This window comes from Somniosus microcephalus, chromosome 12 (genome assembly GCF_052327205.1).
Source record: "Somniosus microcephalus isolate GS21.2 chromosome 12, FLI_Smic_1.0, whole genome shotgun sequence".
In the NCBI taxonomy this organism is placed as follows: domain Eukaryota; kingdom Metazoa; phylum Chordata; class Chondrichthyes; order Squaliformes; family Somniosidae; genus Somniosus; species Somniosus microcephalus.
This window is the reverse complement of record NC_140998.1, coordinates 54,750,118-54,773,085: the sequence shown is the minus strand read 5'-3', so window position 1 is coordinate 54,773,085 and position 22,968 is coordinate 54,750,118. Positions and strand designations below refer to the sequence as shown.

The window sequence follows — 22,968 nt, the reverse complement described above, 5'->3', positions numbered from 1 at the left end:
AGGGGGAGAGAGAGAGAGACTGGGGAGAGAGAGACGGGGAGAGAGAGAGAGAGAGACTGGGGGGAGAGAGAGAGAGATGGGCGAAGGGAGAGAGAGACTGGGGAGAGAGAGAGAGACTGGGGAGATAGAGAGAGAGAGCGAGGGGGGGAGAGAGGAGAGCGAGGGGTGGAGAGAGAGAGGCCGGGGGAGTGGCGGGGGAGAGAGAGAGAGAGACTGAGGGGAGAGAGAGAGAGATGGGGAGAGAGAGAGACTTGGGGGGAGAGGAGAGAGTGGAGTGGAGAGAGAGTGGGGGAGAGAGAGAGAGAGAGAGAGACTGGGGGGAGAGGGAGAGAGTTGGGGAGAGAGAGAGAGAGAGACTGGGGGGAGAGAGAGACTGGGGGAGAGAAAGACTGGAGGGGAGAGAGAGAGAGACTGGGGGGAGAGAGAGACTGGGGAGAGAGAGAGACTGGAGGAGAGAGAGAGAGACTGGGGGGAGAGAGAGAGACTGGGGGAGAGAGAGAGACTGGGGGGAGAGAGAGAGAGCTGGGGGGGAGAGAGAGAGACTGGGGGGGGAGAGAGAGAGACTGGGGGGGAGGGAGAGAGACTGGGGGGGAGGGAGAGAGACTGGGGGGAGAGAGAGAGGCTGGGGGGAGAGAGAGAGACTGGGGGAGAGAGAGGGACTTGGGGGGAGAGAGAGAGACGGGGGGGAGAGAGAGAGACTGGGAAGAGAGAGAGAGAAACTGAGGAGAGAGAGAGTGCGACTGAGGGGGGAGAGAGAGAGACGGGAGAGAGAGAGAGAGAGAGAGAGAGAATGGGGAGATAGAGAGAGACTGAGGAAGAGAGAGAGAGAGACTGGGGAGAGAGAGACTGGGAGAGAGAGAGAGAGAGAGAATGGGGAGATAGAGAGAGAGAGAATGGGGAGATAGAGAGAGAGAGGACTGAGGGGGAGAGAGAGAGACTGGGGAGAGAGAGAGAGACTGGGAGAGAGAGAGAGAGACTGGGAGAGAGAGAGAGACGGGAGAGAGAGAGAGAGAGAGAGAGAGACTGGGGGGAGAGAGAGGAGAGAGACGGGGAGAGAGAGAGAGAGAGAGAGAATGGGAGATAGAGAGAGACTGAGGGGGAGAGAGAGAGAGACTGGGGGAGAGAGAGAGAGACTGGGAGAGAGAGAGAGGGAAGACGAGAGAAATGTTTTCAGGGGGGAGGGGAGGGGGGGAGGGGGAGGGGGGAAGGGGAGGGGAGGGGGGGGAGGGGAGGGAGGGAAGGGGGAGAGTCCCCGAGCCCCGCCCCCCCCAATCACCCCGAGCCCCGCGCCCCCCCAGATCTCCTGAGCCCCGCCCCCCATCTCCCAAGCACCAACCCCCCCCCGATATCCGAGCCCCGCCCCCCCGATCTCCCGAGCCCCGCCCCCCACATCTCAGGAGCACGGCCCCCGATCTCTCCGAGCCCCGCCCCCCCCCGGAGCCCCGATCTCCCGAGCCCCGCCCCCCGAGCCCCGCCCCCCCCGACCTCTGGAGCCCCGACCCCCCGAGCCCCGCCCCCCCGATCTCTGGAGCCCCGCCCCCCTGAGGGTCACCCCCGATCTCCCGAGCCCCGCCCCCCCCCGATCTGCAGTCCGGGCCCGCGATCTCCCGATATCCCGCCCCGCGAACTCCCGATGTCCCGCCCCCCGATCTCCCGCCCCCCGATCTCCCGATGTCCCGCCTCCCGCCCCCCCCCGATGTCCCGAGCCCCCGCCCCCCCGCCCTCCCTCCGAGCAGCAGCGTCCTACTCTCCGGAGCCCCGCCCTCCCGCTCCTCCGGAGCCCCGCCCTCCAGATCGCCGATTGCGGCTGAGAGACCCTCCCCCTGCCCGAGCCGAGCGTGGAACAGAGAGACGGCCGCGTCTCAGCTGCTCCTGCTGCGCGCGCACCCTGACCCTCGTGGCTGACGCCGATTGAGTTCGGGGACAGCCGTTTAAAAAAAAAGCCAGAGCGGGCTCTCGCAGGCGGGCGGCGCATGCAGCGGTCAGTGCCAGCGGCGCGAGGCGGCCCGCGGGGAGTAGGCAGGGAAACCCGCGGGCTGGCGGCCGTTAGCGAGCGGCTCACTTCGGGCGGCCCCGCCCGCTCCGGCCCCGACACCGTCAAACCTGAGATGGGGAAGTAGAGAGAGAGAGAGAGGGAAGAGGAGAGAGAGGGAAGAGGAGAAGGAGAGAGAGGGAAGAGGAGAAGGAGAGAGAGAGAGGGAAAGAGAGAGAGAGAGAGAGAAATTTTTTGAGCTTCAGGCCTGCCTGCAGCGGGCCTGGAGAGCAGCCCCGAGTCCCCCCTGCGCGAGGGTGAGGAGGAGGGGGGGGTTGCTAAACACAATATAAAACTCAAATAAATTGTTAATTAATTACCTAACACATAATTCAAATATTTACCTTAGTTCCCTAACACACTGAAAGTGTGGGAAAAAAATCATGAAAAATCAAGATGGCGGCCACTCACCTTGGTTCAGAAGGATAAGGCCCATCCACACACGCACCGATTGGTCGACCGGTCAGGTCACCGAAGCATAGGATTGGTCAATCGTCGAGTCACTCGACACTCAACTGTAGGATGGCACGCGCCAGGAACCCGCCGTACGATTGGTCGACCTCGACGTCACACGGCCGCTAATGAGATGCTAATGAGCGGAACGCTGAACGTTTTTCGGATACCGCGGGCGCGATTTTTGTCCGGCCGAAAGGTAAATACGCCTATGACCGGTCCGGAATCGCAAGCTTTCTTTTGAGGCGACGCGCACGTCGGTACGCTCTATAACTTTCAAACGTATAGAACACGGACAGACAGACAGACATCGGGACAGACAGACATCAGGACAGACAGAAGAGCCGCTTTATATATATAGATATAAATGACCTGGATATTGGAATACAGAGTAGAATTTCTAATTTTGCCGATGACACCAAACTTGGGGGTGTGGCAAACAGTGATGGTGATACCAATCGACTGCAACAGGACATAGAAAGGCTAGCAGAATGGGCAGACAAGTGGCAGATGAAATGTAATACAGAGAAGTGTGAGGTGATGCATTTTGGCAGAAGGAACAGGGAGAGGCAATATACACTTAATGGCACAGTTTTAAAGAGTGTGCAGGGACAGAGGGACCTGGGAGTTAATGTGACTAGGTCCCTGAAGGTGGCAAGACATATTGAGGGAGTGGTTAACAAAGCATATGGGATCATGGGCTTCATAAATAGAGGTATTGAGTACAAAAGTAGAGAAGTTATGCTGAACCTTTATAAAGCGCTGGTTAGGCCACAACTAGAGTATTGCGTCCAGTTCGAGGACAATCCATATTTTAGGAAGGATGTGACGGCCCTTGAGAGGGTGCAGAGGAGATTTACCAGAATGGTTCCGGGGATGGGGGATCTTAGCTACAAGGACAGGTTGGAGAAGCTGGATTTGTTTTCATTATAGCAAAGGAGGTTGAGGGGTGATTTGATAGAGGTGTACAAGATTATGATGGGTTTGGATAGGCTAAGCGGGGAAAGGCTGTTCCCACTAGTTGATGATACAAGGACTAGGGGACACAGATTTAAGGTTTTGGGCAAGAGATACAGGGGGGATGTGAGGAAAAACTTTTTTACGTAGCGATTGGTGAGGACCTGGAATTCGCTGCCGACGGAAGTGGTGGAAGCGGAGACACTCAATGTTTTCAAGGGGAGACTGGATAGGCACTTGAGGGAAATAAACTTGCAGGGCTACGGGGATAGAGCGGGGGGATTGGACTGACTGGATTGCTCTATAGAGAGTCGGCACGGACTCACTAGGCCGAATGGACTCCTTCTGTGCTGTTATGACTCTGTGGGTTGGATTTTGCCATTGGGGGCATGCTGGGGCGTGCTGGGGCGTGTCAGGTGGTTTTCGTGTCAGGACCCCGACTCCGATGTGAAGTGGGAAAAAAGTGCGATTTTGCCCTCATTGGGCACTTGATTTCCAGTGTGTGGAAACCCCTGGCCCAATGAGTCTTTTCATACAGAAAGTCGCCTCTGATGACATCATCAATGCTGCTGGATTTAAGGCCTGCAAGCAGCCTTGCTTCTTCTGGAGACTTTAAACTTTATGCCCATTGTTGTGATCGCTTCATTCAGCAACTATGTCCAGCAGTAGGCCAAAGTTTGCTCCAAGGTTCGATAAGGCCTCCCTCCAAGCGCTGGTGCAGGGAGCAAGATCAAATAAGGAGGTGCTCTTCTCTTCCTCAAGGAGGAAAAAGCCTCCCCAGCAGACTAAAGCTGTGTGGCTGCAGGTGGCCCAGGAGGTCAACTCAATCTCTATGTGCCGCAGATCCTGGCTGCAGTGCAGAAAGAGGTTTCATGACCTTCTCTGCACAGGAAAAGTGAGTAAGACTTTCCCATCACCCTCAATCTGATCCTCATCGCCTCTCCTCACCAGCACTTTGCTTTGCCAACCTCTTCCTCCACATCCCACTTGACATATACATCCTTGCACCCTTACCCATTCCATCTCTCTCTATGGTCACATTCACTTAACTATTTGACCATGCAGCCCTCACATTCCCTATCATTGTGATGCAATGACAACACACAGGGAGGGCCCTTTGTCTCCTTCTAAGCATCTATGCTATGTATTCTCTACACTCACTCCTTCATTCTCACTCAAACTCCACTTGTGTCCCTCATTGCAGGAAAAGAGAGCCCACAATAAGAGGGAAAGGGCAAGGACAGGAGGAGTGCCACCCTCAGTAACCAGCTCACCACTGCGGAGGAGGCGACCCTGGAAATCGCCGGTGTCGAGCACGATTCGCAAGTGGGGGATGGACAGACGGGCGCATCACAGTAAGCTGGTGACAGAATAGTTTGGCCTCTCTCTCATTGACATTGCATGTGCGACTGATAGTGATTGTGATGCTATAACAGATTGACTTATGATCATCTGCACAATTCAATGTGCATGCAACCTTTACCTCACATCTCTAACTCTTTCCTTTACTCCTCTACAGGACCATCGACAGCCCCTGTCCCCACTGTCCAGGAGGAACAGCCTGAGCTTCAAAACTCCTCAGAGGAAGCTGCAGCCTCTGAGGGCACAGCATCAGCAGAATTCAGCGCACCCAGCACCAGCGCAGACAATCACACCTCGGTGGGTCCTTCGCGAGATAGAGTAGTGTTGTCACCTGGTGTATCACAGCTCAGAAGTGAGCATTAGCAGATGGTGGAGACAGGGGCAGCAGTGGAGAGTCCTCGTCGGAGGGCGCAGGACTCTGCCAGCTTGGCTCAGCTGTGTGTCGACCATGTGCCTCCGGGTCCATCCAGAAGGAGAGCGGTGCTGGAACTACAGGAACAGGTGCAGGAGTCTCTGGCAAGTTTTGTCTCCAGGGTGCGAGTGTGGAACGAATGGAGGAGTCCATCTCGAACATGAGCAGAGCCTTTGTGGAGGCATTGGCGCATGAACGTATCACCACGGAAAGGATGGCAACCTCCGTGCAAAGGATGGCTACGGTAGAGGAGAGGATGGCTATGGCCATGGAGGAGCTAAGTCGCCAGAGTGTTTAAAACGTGGTCATTGTTCAGAATAAACTGACATCTCTTAAGGAGCGATGGTCAGGTCTTGAGCAGAGAAACCAGACCTTCATGCAAGTCCTCTGGAGTAGGACTTCCAGTGCAGAAACGGGTCCTCATGGCCCCCCCTGAAGTGCAGCAAGGTGCTGTCAAGCCACTTGCTAGCTCTGAAGTGGGGCGGACCCATGAGAGGGATGTTGGTGGCAGAGAACCATGCTGCTGCAAAGCCCTCGGTCAGAGCCCCACCAGAGTCCTCACCCAACTGAAATGGGCGTCTCACCTCCTGCCCAGCTGCAGGAGCAGCAGATTGTTGCCGAGCCCTCATAGGTTTGCAACCCCAGAGGACGCCCATCAAAGGTATCAAAACACGAGCAGCAAGAAAGTGAGCAAGGCGCCTCCACATCTGCTGAAGCCACAGGGGAAGCACCACATAGGAGCACGCATAAGAGGAAGATAATGCACAAGTAGTCAAAAGGGTAGTCACTTGGGTGTTATGTTGTGTTTATTTTTGAAATGCCATCAGTTGCTTGTTGTGATAAAAAATTCTGATGGCAAACTGTTGAAATTGTGGCCTGTGTCATTCGCAAATGGAACTTCCTCATTGAGGGCTTAGAGCGACTTGCAATTGTCAGTATGGTGGTCAGAGTGATAGGAATCCACAGGTTCTTGTCCATTGTCGATGCTCTGGTAAGAAGGTGCGAGGTAAAAGTGTTTGATTGTACAGGCTAAGCGAATCTGGCCAACACGAGTGCGTCCCTTGCATCCCGGGCAGCAATGTGGTCGCGTGCTGGCGCCTTCTGGCCTGTGCAGCTTTAGGTGGGTGAGCAGCAGCTTGGCGCTCCTGTTATTGCTGCTGCTGTTGGTGCTGCTGTTGTTCATGGTTCTGCTGCAGCCACGGCTGGTCTTCATCTGAATCTGATGTCCAGGAGGAAAGGAAATAAATGGTTCCCATGCTTCTGGTATATGCCTCAGTTGAGGAAGCGCTCAATCAAGGTGGGGAGAGGGGTTTCCCAGGAGGTCACACTGGAGATGTGTGGCAGGATCCAAACTTCCACAACAATGAGTATGCCTGCTAAAAGTTCCCCCAGACCTGAGACAACAAAGTTCTGCCACCTGCAAATGATCATTGGTGAAAACTTGTGAGGCCACCAGGATTAACTGGCGTGTTCCAGAGGAGACGTGCAGGACGGGGGAAATGTGTTAAAATCAGAAAGTGGGATTATAGAGGCAATTAACTAATTCTTAAGGGCCTTAAGGGCCTATCCTGCCTCTTGGAGGCGGGATTGAAACAGGATCTGAAACCCCAATTCTGAGAAAATTGCTCGGAAGCGGGCTGGAGGTGGGATCAGAACCGCCCGCCATTTTTTGTGATTTTAACACCTCACACGCCTCCAATCCCGCCTCCTCGGGCCTGGCAAAATCGAGCCCTATGACTCTATGACTATGACTCAATTGCACACTGCACCATGGGGAAGCCTGCTGTCCTGGCGAAGCCGTGTGCTCACTCCGCCTGCTTCTATCTGACGAGAGACAATGAAATGCATGTTCAGCTCTGCAGGTTTAAAAGAGGGCGTTAGCTGGAGCATTGAGGTCAAAAATGACAATGCTGCCGTCAAATCAGCGTTACACGGTGCATGCTCCCAGTGCCTCAGCTAACAATCTCACCAAAATGGCGTCCGGCGCAGCCCGCACCAGCAATGGACTCAAAACATCACCCGTAGAGCTGAATTTAGTGGCTTCTGTGTGTTTTAGGTTTAGCGCCGCCCTAAGTGAGACCCGGTGGGCAGGGGAAGGCCAGTTCAAGGAGCAAGGTACTGGCTACACCTTCTTCTGGAAAGGCAAACCTGAAGAAGAATGCCGCCTCCATGGGGTAGGCTTCGCCATAAAAAATGAACTGGTTGGGCATCTCAGAGACTCTCCTAGCGGTATAAACGAGCGCCTCATGACTCTTCGGCTTACCCGAGCCGGAACCAGCACGCTACGGTCATCAGTGCGTACGCCCCAACACTGGAAGCTACAGACGAGACCAAAGAGGAATTCTACTCCAGCCTCGAACAATCCCTGTCCCGAGTGCCAACGGGCGACAAGCTGATCCTCCTTGGCGACTTTAACGCCAGAGTTGCAAAGGACACAGACCTCTGGGGAGGTGTGATCGGCAGAGAGGGGGCAGGGAAAGCCAACTCTAACAGTACCCTCCTCCTGTCGAAATGCTTAGAACATGGCCTTGTCATAAACAACACCTTGTTCCATCAGAGAGACAAGTACAAGGCTTCATGGCAGCACCCTCGCTCCAAGCACTGGCATCTGCTGGACTACATCATCGTCCGAGCGAGGGACCGCAAAGATGTCCGCATCACCCGCGCCATGACAGGAGCTGACGACTACTGGACAGACCACCGCATAATCCACTCTGTCATCTCCATCAATGTAGTCCCAAAACAGCGGCGGCAACAGAAACAATGCCGCAGGAAAATTAACGCTGGAGTACTCAAAGACCCCGCTAAGAAAACCCTATTTAGCCTGCGCCTCACAAACAACCTGACGACTCCCAGTGATGCAGAGACACAGAGTGTCCACAGCGCCTGGTCTGCACTCAAGGCCTCCATAATCCACACCTGTGAAGAGACGCTCGGTCACTCGACCGGGAAACACCAAGACTGGTTCGACGAGAATGACCAGGAGATCCAGGAGCTAATAAGCCGCAAGCACAAGGCAATCCTGATCTGGAAACAGCAACAGAACTCGAGAGCAAGAAAGCAGCTCTACAGAAGCCTGAAGGCCGAGGTCCAACAAAAAACTCGCAACCTAAAGAACAGATGGTAGGTGGAGAAAGCGCAGGAGATCCAGCAACTAGCCGACAACCACGACGTGCGTGGATTCTTTAGCGCAGCCAAGACCACCTATGGCCCAAGCACACAAGGTCCTACCCCGCTGTGGGCCAAGAACGGAGAGGTACTCATCAAGGACAGAGAGGCAGTCAGTGCCCGTTGGAAGGAGCACTTCGAAGATCTCCTTAACCACGACTCTGTCTTCAATGCGAGTGTCCTCAACTCTATCCCACAGCATGCTACCCACCACCATCTCAGCACAACCCCAGCCCAGCATAAGGTTGAAAAGGCCATCCGACAACTGAAGAACAACAAGGCCTCAGGAGCAGATGGAATCCCCGCCGAGGCACTAAAGCATGGCGGAGAAGCACTACTGGTGCGAATTCATGAACTAATTTCTCTTATCTGGAAGGAGGAGAGCATGCCAGGGAATCTCAGAGACACCGTAATTGTGACCATCTTCAAAAAAGGTGACAAGTCCGTTGCGGTAATTACAGAGGAGTTTCCCTGCTGTCTGCCACAGGGAAAGTCATCGCAAGAATCCTCCTCAATCGCCTTCTCTCAGTGGTCGAAGAGCTCCTCCAAGAGTCGCAATCTGGATTACACCCACTAAGGGGCACAATGGACATGATCTTCACTGCACATCAATTACAAGAGAAATGCAGGGAACAGCACCAACCACTGTACATGGCCTGCTTTGATCTCACAAAGGCCTTCAACACTGTCAACCGTGAGGGATTATGGAGTGTCCTCCTCAAATTCGGCTGCCCTCAAAAGTTTGTCACCATCCTCCGTCTGCTTCACGATGACATGCAAGCCGTGATCCTGACCAACGTTTCCACCACAGGCCCAATTCAGGTATGAACCGGGGTCAAGCAAGGCTGTGTCATCGCACCAACGCTCTTCTCGATCTTCCTTGCTGCAATGCTCCATCTCACCCTTAGTAAGTTCCACGCTGGAGTGGAGCTAATTTACAGTACAAACGGGAAACTGTTCAACCTCTGTCGCCTCCAGTCCAGATCCAAGGTCGTCACATCCTCTGTCGTCGAATTACGTATGCAGACGACGCTTGCATCTGCGCTCACTCAATTCAATTCAATTTTATTTGTCATATATGCAGCAGACGTGTGTACTGCACAATGAAATGTTGATTTTTACGAGTCCTCGGAGGTCGAACTCCAAACCATCGTCAACACCTTCACCGAAGCATACAAGAGCATGGGCCTTACACTAAACATCCATAAGACAGAGGTCCTCTACCAACCTGCTCCCACCACACAGTACTGCCCCCTGTATATCAAAATCCATGACAAGGCCTTGGACAACGTGGACCACTTTCCAGATCTCGGGAGCCTACTGTCAACAAGGGTAGACGTCGACGACGAAGTCCAACACCGCCTTCAGTGTGCCAGTGCAGCCTTCGGTCGCCTGAGGAAGAGAGTGTTTGAAGACCAGGACTTCAAACCCAGCACTAAGCTCATGGCCTACAGAGCAGCAGTGATACCCGCCCTGCTGTATGCCTCAGAGAATGGACCATGTACAGCAGGCACCTCAAAGCACTGGAGAGGTACCACCAATGCTGCCTCCGCAAGGTTCTGCAAATCCACTGGCGGGATAGGTGCACCAACGTCAGTGTTCTTGCTCAGGCCAACATCCCCAGCATCGAAGCTTTGACCACGCTCAATCAGCTCCGATGGACGGGTCACATTGTCCGCATGCCCGATACGAGACTCCCAAAACAAGCGCTCTACTCGGAGCTCCGGCATGGCAAGAGAGCCCCAGGTGGGCAGAGGAAACGCTTCAAGGACACCCTCAAAACCTCCTTGAAAAAGTGTAACATCCCCACCGACACCTGGGAATCCCTGGCCCAAAACCGCACAAAGTGGAGGAGAAGCATCCGGGAAGGCGCCGAACACCTCGAGTCTCTTCGCCGGGAGCAAGTGGAAGCCAAGCACAGGCAGTGCAAGGAGCGCAAAGAACCCAAGCACCCTACCCACCCGCCCCTTCAACCACCGTCTGCCCCACCTGTGACAGAGACTGTAGGTCCCGCATTGGACTCATCAGTCACCTGCAAACTGATTTTTAATGTGGAAGCAAGTCATCCTCGATTCCAAGGGACTGCCTAAGAAGAAGAAGAAGGGGTTAGTACAAGTTTAGGTTATTTCACTCCTGTTATACGGTGGTTACCAACTTCACATTATAGTTAATTTTGTCACTTTTTAACATATTTTTCATCTCATATGTTCTAAAAATATATCCTTGCCACAGATCTTAGCAAAAATACATAGGCTGTGGAGTTATCAGGAGCTTCTGGAATCATTAAAACACATAACCAATGGGAATGGGCGATGAGTAGTTGCTGCAACATTCCACCATTTTAGCTGCCCATTTTTTGGAGGTGGTCCAGGTACCTGTCACAGGCAGGGTAGACCTCATGAATACATTAAAATCTGGGCCTATGGCGTAATTCGTTTTTAAAGGGGCACTCACCTGCAGGCAAGTGGAGCACCTTCCCCATTGACCTCAACAGTCAACACGAGAGAGCTCGAGGATTTGCAGCACTGGTTGGCTTCCCTCATGTCCAGGCCATCATTGACTGCCCACATGTTGCCGACCGAGTACCAGAACACCAGCCAGCAGCATTCGTCAATAGACAAGGATACCACTCTACTGATGTGCGATCACAGAAACAGGATCACGTAAGTTTGTGCAAGGTAGCCAGGCAGCTATCGCAACGCAGTTATTCGGGGAGGGTGAACAGCCAGTTGTCGTGGTGCATATAGGTACCAACGATATAGGTAGAAAACAGGATGAGGTCCTAAAAGCTGAATATAGGGAGTTAAGAGGTAAATTAAAAAATAGAACCTCAAAGGTAGTAATCTCAGGATTGCTACCAGTGCCACGTGCTAGTCAGAGTAGAAATAGAAGGATATTTCAGATGAATATGTGGCTAGAGGAATGGTGCAAGGGGGAGGGATTCAAATTCCTGGGACATTGGAACCGGTTCTGGGGGAGGTGGGACCAGTACAAACCGGACGGTTTGCACCTGGGCAGGGCCAGAACCGATGTACTAGGGGGAGTGTTTGCTAGTGCTCTGGGGGAGGGTTTAAACTAAAATGGCAGGGGGTTGGGAACTTGAGCAGGGAGACAGAGGAAAGGGAAACGAGGATAAAAGCAAAAGACAGGAAGGAGAAAAACAAAAGTGCCAGACAGAGAAATCAAGGGTTTAAATCAAACATGGCCACAATAAATAATAATTCAAAAAGGTTTAAGAGCATTAAAAAAACAAGCCTGAAGGCTTTGTGTCTTAATGCGAGGAGCATTCGTAATAAGGTGGATGAATTAGCTGTGCAAATAGAAGTAAACGAATGTGATATGATTGGGATTACGGAGAAACGGCTCCAGGATGGTCAAGGCTGGGAACTCAACATCCAGGGGTATTCAATATTCAGGAAAAATAGGCAAAAAGGAAAAGGAGGTGGGGTAGCATTGCTGGTTAAAGAGGGGATTAACACAATTGTAAGGAAGGATATTAGTTCTGATGATGTGGAATCTGTATGGGTAGAACTGAGAAATACCAAGGGGCAGAAAACGTTAGTGGGAGTGGTATATAGACCTCCAAACAGTAATGCGGAGGTTGGGGATGGCATTAAAAGGGAAATTAGAGAAGCGTGCAATAAGGGCACAGCAGTTATCATGGGTGACTTTAATCTACATATAGATTGGGCTAACCAAATTAGTAACAATACTGTGGAGGAGGAATTCCTGGAGTGTATACGGGATGGTTTCCTGGACCAATATGTCGAGGAACCAACTAGAGATCAGGCCATCTTAGACTGGGTAGTATGTAATGAGAAAAGATTAATTAGCAATCTTGTTGTGCGAGGCCCCTTGGGTCGGAGCGATCATAATATGATAGAATTCTTCATTAAGATGGAGAGTGAAGTAGTTGACTCAGAGACTAGGGTCCTGAATTTAAATAAAAGAAACTACGATGGTATGAGGCGCGAGTTGGGTAGGATTGATTGGGGAATGTCACTCAAAGGTGGATAGGCAATGGCAAACATTCAAAGATCGCATGGATGAACTACGGAATTTGTTCATCCCAGTTTGGCATAAAAATATAACAAAAAAGGTGACTCAACCGTGGCTAACAAGGGAAATTAGGGATAGCATAAGATCCAAGGAGAGGACATATAAATTGGCCAGAAAAAGGAGTAAACCTGAGGATTGGGAGCAGTTTAGGATTCAACAAAGGAGGACAAAGGGATTAATTAAGAGGGGGAAAATAGAGTATGAGAGTAAGCTTGCAGGGAACATAAAAACTGACTGTAAAAGCTTTTATAGATATGTGAAGAGAAAAAGATTGGTGAAGTCAAGCGTAGGTCCCTTGCAGTCAGAATCAGGGGAATTTATAATGGGGAACAAAGAAATGGCAGACCAATTAAATACATACTTTGGTTCTGTCTTCACAAAGGAGGACACAAATAACCTCCCAGAGATGTCGGGGAACATAGGCCTAGAAATTCAGTTGCTTGCGCCAGCCGGTAGCGCCTTAGGAGGAGGAGATGTTGGGCGCTAGGCGGCTAGCGGCCGGGCGCAGCGCGATCTGCGCCTCTCCCCAACTTCACTAGAGATTTAGCGTCGGCGCAAAGTCTTTGCGCGTGCTCAGCTGCGCGCGCAGATCCTGACGTCATTTCATCGTGCAACGCCCTTTGTGCGCCCCAAACCGGAACTTCAGTGGCGCCGCCCTTCTTTGCGCCTGGCGCCCCCAGCGACTGGTAGAGGGGAACGGTTCCCTGTCGCTGCGGGATGCGGGGGGCGCTATTTAAAGGGGACTCCTCCTGCATTATAAGTGACAGCCATTTTGTGCCAATCCTTCTGTGTGAGAGACAAAGGCAGAGAGCTTTCTGCTTTGACTCAGCGCTCGCACAGGTACTTCAGGCCAGAGCTTTGCACTTGGATTTCACTTTCAGTGCCATAGCCTTGAGTCGCCACATATACTGTAATGGGTGGAAACGTTGGCTTTCTGCATTGCATTCAAAGGGATCAGAGACGCCATGAGAGAGTGCCAGTCATGGCCAGACGGAGAAGGGCCAACAGGTGTCGGCACAGGAGGCCTTACCCACCCAGGGTATACCGCCAGCAGTTCTCATATCTGAACATGTCTGAGGAGCAGTGTGTTCGGAGGCTGCGATTCAGAAGGGAGGTGGTCACTGAGATCTGCCACCTGCTTCGCAGAGATCTGCAGCCACAGCTGAGGAGCAGGACGTCTCTGTCGGTGGCAGTGAAGGTGATGGTGGCTCTCAACTTCTATGCCACCGGCTCCTTCCAATCCGCTACTGGGGACATTGCCAACATCTCCCAGTTTGCGGTACATTGCTGCATCCGACAGGTGAACAATGCCCTTTTCAGAAGGAGACGTCAGTACATCTCCTTCCCCATGACCCTGGACAAGCAGCAAGAGCCTACAATGGGATTTGGAAGAATAGCGGGCTTCCCCATGGTCCAGGGCGTAGAACTGATGAACCAGCATTGGTCAGGCCTTGCTTCAGGGCTGCAGTGCGCAGGGCATGGCAGCCAGACAAGTCCACCCTCCCCCTTTAAGAGCTGACCGGCGCCAGAGTGTCTGCCGTCAATCAGCAACTCGTCGCACCTGCGCTGCGCCCGCCCTCGGGGGTATCGCCCCGGACCGCCGGCTTAGCGCCTAATGATAGTCGTGCATCGCCTGTTTTAGCGCAGCAGCAACCTCTTGGGGCGATGCAACTGAATATCGGCGAAGGTGGCGCGAACTTGCGCCGGGCGCTAACTTTAGCGGCCGCCCAACTGTAGCGCCCCGAACGTGGCTATACTGAATTTCTAGGCCTGATTTCTTTCAGTTCCTCCCCTTCATTAGACCCTATGGCCTAGAAATTCAGTATAGCCACGTTCGGGGTGCTAAAGTCGGGCGGCCGCTAAAGTTTGCGCCCGGCGCAAGTTCGCGCCACCTTCGCCGATATTCAGTTGCATCGCCCCAAGAGGTTGCTGCTGCGCTAAAACAGGCGATGCACGACTATCATTAGGCGCTAAGCCGGCGGTCCGGGGCGATACCCCCGAGGGCGGGCGCAGCGCAGGTGCGGCGAGTTGCTGATTGACGGCAGACACTCTGGCGCCGGTCAGCTCTTAAAGGGGGAGGGTGGACTTGTCTGGCTGCCATGCCCTGCGCACTGCAGCCCTGAAGCAAGGCCTGACCAATGCTGGTTCATCAGTTCTACGCCCTGGACCATGGGGAAGCCCGCTATTCTTCCAAATCCCATTGTAGGCTCTAGCTGCTTGTCCAGGGTCATGGGGAAGGAGATTTACAGACGTCTCCTTCTGAAAAGGGCATTGTTCACCTGTCGGATGCAGCAATGTACCGCAAACTGGGAGATGTTGGCAATGTCCCCAGTAGCGGATTGGAAGGAGCCGGTGGCATAGAAGTTGAGAGCCACCGTCACCTTCACTGCCACCGACAGAGACATCCTGCTCCTCAGCTGTGGCTGCAGATCTCTGCGAAGCAGGTGGCAGATCTCAGTGACCACCTCCCTTCTGAATCGCAGCCTCCGAACACACTGCTCCTCAGACATGTTCAGATATGAGAACTGCTGGCGGTATACCCTGGGTGGGTAAGGCCTCCTGTGCCGACACCTGTTGGCCCTTCTCCGTCTGGCCATGACTGGCACTCTCTCACGGCGTCTCTGATCCCTTTGAATGCAATGCAGAAAGCCAACGTTTCCACCCATTACAGTATATGTGGCGACTCAAGGCTATGGCACTGAAAGTGAAATCCAAGTGCAAAGCTCTGGCCTGAAGTACCTGTGCGAGCGCTGAGTCAAAGCAGAAAGCTCTCTGCCTTTGTCTCTCACACAGAAGGATTGGCACAAAATGGCTGTCACTTATAATGCAGGAGGAGTCCCCTTTAAATAGCGCCCCCCGCACCCCGCAGCGACTGGGAACCGTTCCCCTCTACCAGTCGCTGGGGGCGCCAGGCGCAAAGAAGGGCGGCGCCACTGAAGTTCCGGTTTTGGGCGCACAAAGGGCGTTGCACGATGAAATGACGTCAGGATCTGCGCGCGCAGCTGAGCGCGCGCAAAGACTTTGCGCCGACGCTAAATCTCTAGTGAAGTTGGGGAGAGGCGCAGATCGCGCTGCACCCGGCCGCTAGCCGCCTAGCGCCCAACATCTCCTCCTCCTAAGGCGCTACCGGCTGGCGCAAGCAACTGAATTTCTAGGCCTCAGTATTTGTAGGGAAATGGTGTTCGGGAAATTGACGGGATTGAAGGCCGATAAATCCCCAGGGCCTGATAATCTACATCCTTGGGTACTTAAGGAAGTGGCCCTAGAAATAGTAGATGAATTGCTGGTCATCTTCCAAAATTCGATAGACTCTGGAACAGTACCCATGGATTGGACGGTAGCTAATGTTACCCCACTATTCAAAAACGGTGGTAGAGAGAAAACGGGGAATTACAGACCGGTAAGCCTGACATCGGTAGTGAGGAAAATGTTAGAGTCCATTATAAAAGATGTAATAGCAGAGCACTTGGAAAACAGTGACCGGATCAGACATAGTCAATATGGATTTACAAAGGGTAAATCGTGCTTAACTAATCTACTGGAATTTTTTGAGGATGTAACTGGTAAAATAGATAAGGGAGAACCAGTGGATGTGGTGTATTTGGACTTTCAAAAGGCGTTCGGTAAGGTCCCGCATAAGAGATTAGCATGTAAAGTTAAGGCACATGGGATTGGGGGCAAGGTATTGACTTGGATAGAGAACTGGTTGGCAGACAGAAAGCAAAGAGTTGGAATAAACGGGTCTTTTTCCGAGTGGCAGGCAGTGACTAGTGGGGTACTGCAGGGATCAGTCCTTGGACCCCAGCTATTCACAATATATATTAATGATCTAGATGAGGGAGCTAGATGTAATATCTCCAAGTTTGCCGACAACACAAAGCTGGGTGGGCATGTGTGCTGTGAGAAGGATGCCGAGAAACTCCAGGATGATTTGGACAGGTTGGGTGATTGGGCAGAAGCATGGCAGATGCAATATAACGTGGATAAATGCGAGGTTATCCACTTTGGTGTCAAAAACAAGAAGGCAGATTATTATCTGAATGGCAATAGATTGGGAGAAGGGGAAGTGCAACGAGACCTGGGTGTCCTTGTGCACCAGTCGCTGAAGGTAAGCATGCAGGTGCAGCAGGCGGTTAAGAAGGCAAATGGTATGTTGGCCTTCGTAGCGAGAGGGCTTGAGTACAGGAACAAGGATGTCTTGCTGCAGTTGTACAGGCCTTGGTGAGACCACATCTTGAGTATTGTGTGTAGTCCCTTCTCCTTCTGTGGAGAGCATCTGTGACCTGACAGATGCAGCAATGGACGGCAAACTGCAATATGTTAGATATGTCTCCTGTTGCACACTGGAAGGATCCGCTGGTGTAGAAATTGAGGGCGATGGTGACCTTGACTGCCACTGAGAGAGATGGTGGTGCTCCTGACGTGAGGCTCGAGGTCTGGCTGCAGGAGGTGGCAGAGCTCAGTGACCACGTTCCTGGTGAAGGGGAGCCTTCTAAGTCACTGTTCCTCAGTGAAATTGATGTAGGAGAAATGCTGCCGTAATACCCTGGGAGGGTAAGACCTCCTGTTGAGAGCCCTGTTGGCCCTTCTCCCTCTGGCCACATTTTGCAATCTTTCTCTCTGCTACCGCTGCCTCCGATGGTGATGCTGGAGGGCGAGGTCCAGTGCCAGTGCAGCCCCCATTAAATGATGGAAATGTTGCACTATCAAACGTAGCCCAAATGAAAGTGATAAATTTTTCTTAGCCAGAATACTCCTTCAAGTTGAGAACGCTCAAATCGCAGAAAACGCCTGTTTGCTTTTGTCAAACTGACAAGGCAGCACTCTTTGCCGACCAAAAAAACCAGAAGTTAACGCCTGTACATAGCGCTCCTCCAGCACTCATCCCATTGCATTCCGCCTCCTCTATCTGTCGTTGCTAATGGCAGGTGCTCAGGCAGGGGGCGAGAGTCAATTTCAGAGCCGGGGTGTTGCGCATCTGGATGACGTCGCAATCTCCAGCCACAGGAGAACATGGCGCTAGTGGTTTCCGCCGTCGCAAACCTCCACTTCTATTTTGCAGGCGTCGGTACTATTGCCGCACCCGGTCGCAAAGCCAGTAGCACCTCGTTAGCGCCCCCCAGGAGGCGCTAACATAAGGAGCTAAAGTGCCCAATTTCTCCCTCTTATGCTTTTTGTTTAATTTTTGAGTGTCTTCTAACCTTCTTAGCCTAGAATATTTTGGCTCTCATATCTTTGATCACACTCATGGGTGAGTCCATGGGGTAGATTTTGCCGAACCTGTCGGGAAGAAGGCGGGACTTCCCCTTTCGGGTTATTGACCCGCCTACTTCGACGTCCAGCCAATCCGCGCGATTTTCCCTTGATTGACCTTGTTGAGCCCGCCCAGCGGGCTCAGCAGGCCAATTAAGGGCCACCCGGCAACAGGTGATGTCACAGACTGAAATTTCATCTGTCAAGAGATCTTGACAGATGAAATATCAGCGTCTCACAGCTGTTTGAAGCTGTGAAACACTGACACTCTGAGTTCTAAGCTGAGTCATTCTGCACAGACTCAGTTAGAACACTCACCGGCACTCAAAGCTGAAGGCTGTCACTTTTGACAGATTGCAGCCGTTCAGCTTTCAGTTCCGGCTGAGTGATGCGCTCCCGACGGCTACAGGAAGAAAGGCTGTTAAGGTAAGTACAGGTAAGTAAAAGTTCTTTACACACTTTAGACACACCAAACACACTTACCTTTGCACTCATGCACCCATCACTCACCTGAGCACCGACATCGCGACCCCTCCAACTCCTTCAACCCGACGGCCCGCCTCGCTAACCTGGCGTGGTTTGGAGCCGTCGGGAAACCCACACAAAACCCCTCAAAATAGGGATTAGGTTAAAAACTGCCTGTTAACAGGTAGTTAACACGCAGTTAATTGGCACTAATCCCTTCCCACCTGGTTTCGGCGGGTCCCAGTGCGGGGCGGGTACCCGCCGCCCCTGAAACTTACGTGGGGCGGGGTTTTGAACGGGATGGTGTCGGGACCCCAAATTCGAGATTTTCCCCCCCCACACGCCTGAAACCCTGCCTGACGGCTCCCCGAAAATCTAGCCCATGAGTGTCTATCCTTCCTTTTAGATCTAGGGAAGCTTTTGGTAACATGCCTGAGAAATGAACAGCAAACATTTTCTGGTAATTGTTTTTAGGCACTGGACTTGTCCAATGCATTTCACACTGATCAAAAATGATAGAGCATGATATCAAACCATATTTTAAATTTAAAATATTAAGCAAATTTATTTTACAAAAGACAAATGAGCACATATGAAACCATCATATAATATAGTTCTATATTTACAATGGACAATTTTCTTGAGTAGACAAAGTAATAAAAAAGATCGTAACTCAATGAAGTAAGCTATACCTTTGTAAAAAAAAATGTTAACATAGACAGTGGCCCTGATTTTAAGTTTGGGTGGATTTTGGGTGGGTCAGAAATGAGGTGAGTTTAAAACTTCTGCTGAAAACAGGCCGCGGGTTATTTTAATTCCTGGGCTTCATTGTAATGTGACTGGCGGATGTCCCGCTGAAATGGTTGTTCCGACAGGAAACCCAGCCACTTCTCAGAAATTTGTAGTAGGCAGGCGTCAAGGTTCTCAGAGGCCTCCCTGGAAGTGCTTCTGGAAGAGGTGAGGACGAGAAGGGAACTCCCGTTCCCCAGCAGTGCCAGAGGGGTTGCTAAACATGTTATCCACCAGACACTGAGGGACATTGCAGAGGTCATCAGCTCCAGACGTGTCACCCCCAAGACATGGGTACAGTGCTGGAAGTGCTTCAATGACCTCATTAGAGCAGCAAGGTTGAGTACTGCTCTTCATTTATCACCCGCTCTCTAGAACACATGGCAGTAGGCCTTCAACCCCTCTCTCTGAACACTCTGAATAATTCTATTCCCTCCATCACTTCCTTCACCACCCAGCACAAGGGCACATGACACCACCTCTCATTCTGATCCCAAAGACACACTCACCTCTTTCTTGTTTTCTTCACACCATCCACTAGTAGCATTCTCTGCTCACTTGGTGGCTTTTGCAGAATCACCAATTTCTCCCAGGACTCCTTCCTCACTTCACACTCCAGACACTTGCCTCCCATTCAACATCTCTTCATCCTGCTTTTATCCTGCTTCTTCTCCCTCTCAGCATAGGCATTCATTGCCAGCACAAGCCATACACACCTGCACTCTCTGTTCAGTAGCCACTCATTAACTCTCACCCTCTCTTTCTGTAGGACAAAATGCCACATAATAATCGTGAAAGGAGCAAGACCAGGTGAGGACCAGCTAACCTCATGATCCTGAGTGAGCCAGTGCAGCATCCCATGGAAAGTTGTGGATCTGCTAGAGATGTGCACATCAGGCAGTTTGAGATTGCAGCTTCACTGAACAGGGTCTCTGACAACTCTGTACCCCTTCATTAAGTGTTCAGCGCCATTCACAACTCCTCAGATAATGAAGCAGTCCATGCCCACATGCAACAAGGCCTGGATGACCTTCAGGCTTGGGGTGATAGTTGGTAGGTAACATTCGTGCCACAGAAGTGGCAGGCAATGACTATCTCCAACAAGCGAGAGTCTAACCACCTCCCCTTGACATTCAACGGTATTACCATCGCCGAATCCCCTACCATCAACATCCCGGGGGTCACCATTGACTAGAAACTTAACTGGACCAGCCACATAAATACTGTGGCAACAAGAGCAGGTCAGAGGCTAGGTATTCTGCGGCGAGTGTCTCACCTCCTGACTCCCCAAAGCCTTTCCACCATCTACAAGACACAAGTAAGGAGTGTGATGGAATACTCTCCACTTGCCTGGATGCGTGCAGCTCCAACAACACTCAAGAAGCTCGACACCATCAAGGACAAAGCAGCCCACCACCTTAAACATTCACTCCCTCTACCACCGGCGTATCGTAGCTATAGTGTGTACCATCTACAAGATGTACTGTAGCAACTCGCCAAGGCTTCTTCGGCAGCACCTCCCAAACCCACGACCTCTTCCACCTAGAATTACAAGGGCAGCAGGCACATGGGAACACCACTATCTCCAAGTTCCCCTTCAAGTCACACACCATCCTGACTTGGAAGTATATCGCCGATCCTTCATCGGCGCTGGGTCAAAATCCTGGAAATCCCCCCCTAACAGCACTGTGGGAGTACCTTCATTACACGGACTGCAGCGGTTCAAGAAGGCAGCTCATCACCACCTTCACAAAGGCAATTAGGGATGGGCAATAAATGTTGGCCTTGCCAGCGACGCCCACATCCCATAAAAAACAAATTAAAAAATCCACACGTTCAGCCAGTTTGACGAAACAAACTACATTATGATGCATACCTTTTGCAATTGTGCAGCCTCCCAATGCTATCCTAACGATTACACCTTTTCTCTTGTCTCTAGGTCCTTCCCAACTTTACTGAAAGCATTAAAAATAATAAAACACATTTCAATCGGGCCCTGAGTGGAAATTAGGTGAATTGTCCGATGAAGGAGCAGAAAATGGGTTCAAATCCAGTTCCACCAGGATTCCAACCAAGGGCCCTCAAAATGCGGGAGGATTGGGAGAGGGCGGAGCTTGGTCCTGCTCCTCCTATGTCAAGGGGCTACTCAGCATGCCCTCAGTAAGTCTCAGCTTGGCTTCTGGACATCACCAGATTTAGGGCCTGCTTCACCACATGTCTACTGACAGAGCAGTTCAATGAGAATATCAAACACTAAGCCTAAAATATGCCTCTTACTGTCTTTTTACTTTTGTTGCAGTTCACGTCAAATAAAGATCAAAGAAAGATTATTTTTTTGAATACCTTTTTTGTCACGTTCCTCAGTTCACTCACTCCCAGGGCCTTCTCCCACCGTATCATGTATTGCCGTTTCTTGATATGATTATTGTTTTTTTAGAGACACCATGATTGACTATAATTAATGATGGATTACAAGGTATTGCACATGCATGAATGCCAGTATGAGCCAAACAAACGCTAATCACTTCTGCAACAGAGACCTTGATTTCCTTTTGCTTACAGTTCATAACAGTCATGGCTCTTAAGCCTGACCTTTAGTTCCTACGGTTACTAAAAGGCATTCCAAGATCAATATTTCAATGCAGGCAGCAAGTAATTTGCCGCCTTTATATATCCTTTTAAACAGCCTTAATGAGCTGTGTAGTATCGCTGCTCTCAAACAAATTTTGGTATGTATTTTGCTAGAATTATTAACCACTTCGCTGCTGAAAATTTGGCACATTGTTTATTTTTTCACAATTTTAATCCCACCATGGCAGTTTGAGAATTTGAAGACAGTTGTAAAAAAAAATCTGAAAATATAAAAGCTGGTATCAGAAAAACTGACCAAGAAGCTGCCGGAATTGTCCTAAAAACCCAACTGATTCATTCATGTTCTTCAGTGAAGAAAACTTGCCGCCTTTGCCCTATACATGACTCCAGTCCCATGCCAATGTGGAAGATTCTTAATTACCCGTTTGAAGTGGCCTAGCAAGCCACTCAGTAGTATCCAGGGAAAATAGGGATGGGCAATAAATGTCGGCCTTGCTAGTGACACCCACATCCTGAGGACGAAAAAAAAAATATCCCCCCATAACAGCCAGACTCCCTGGGGATCTGGACGTGCCAGGTCCCAGCCATGGCATGAAGATTTCTGTATGGCACTAGAACCTCTGCCTGCCCCTACAAGGCCATTGACCTAAGGGGGTCATTAACTATGCAGGGCGGGCTCCTGGCAGGATGTCCGCCACCGTGAGGGAGCTCCCTGTTGCAAGAACGGAAAATTCCGGCGGCGATGCAACAATTTCGCCACGGCGGCACGTGAAGAGGCAAAGGTGATTTACAGGGGATGGAAGACGCATGAAGGTGGAAAATATTTTGATTAGGCCTTGGATTCGGTCGATTTTCCCAGTTTTCCCAGTTTACTGTGGCTATCCTGCCAAATTTGGGGCAGGATCTCGGAGGGAAATCCAGCCCTCGGTGTCTGAAATGCGATGCATCGTATTACCCAGGGCCAACGTCCTTCACACCTTGATGAGCCCAGAATTCACAAAGAAGGTTTAAAGGCACAGGGCATGAAGTTCTCATAATATGCAGCATACACTGTGGAAGCCAGGGTATCTTTGTAACTTCTGTGTAAATTTCAAATGTAGTTGATGATATGGTGGACAATATCAGAAACAACATACATTGAATGTGTTTGTCAAGATTATGTAGCTATCACAATTGTTGAAAGGAAAATCATCAGCTTCAGCTCTAAAGTGTTGTTTTATTTTATTTTTATGAGGAGGTATTTTGGTAAGCTTGTGCATTTTATCAATATGAATTATCCCCCTTCCTTCACCTGTATGGTTTGATGTCCGCAGCCGATGGGGTAAACATGGTTTGCTCCCCAGCCATTAGCCAGACATTAAAGGATCCTTTAGTGAGCCATTTTAGCCTGGCATTAGGAAGGTCTTTAAAATCATGAATGTTCTTG

General features: G+C 51.2%; 1 long non-coding RNA gene across 1 annotated transcript in view; it reads left to right on the top strand.

The window, feature by feature from the left end:
* Window positions 1-22,698, top strand: part of LOC147109201 (uncharacterized) — a 69,346-nt gene extending 46,648 nt beyond the window's left edge. The window contains exons 2-3 of the long non-coding RNA XR_015080417.1: window positions 19,720-19,760; window positions 20,890-22,698. This is a non-coding gene — a long non-coding RNA (uncharacterized LOC147109201). The remainder of the gene's footprint in view (window positions 1-19,719; window positions 19,761-20,889) is intronic.
* The last annotated feature ends 270 nt before the right edge of the window (window positions 22,699-22,968 follow it).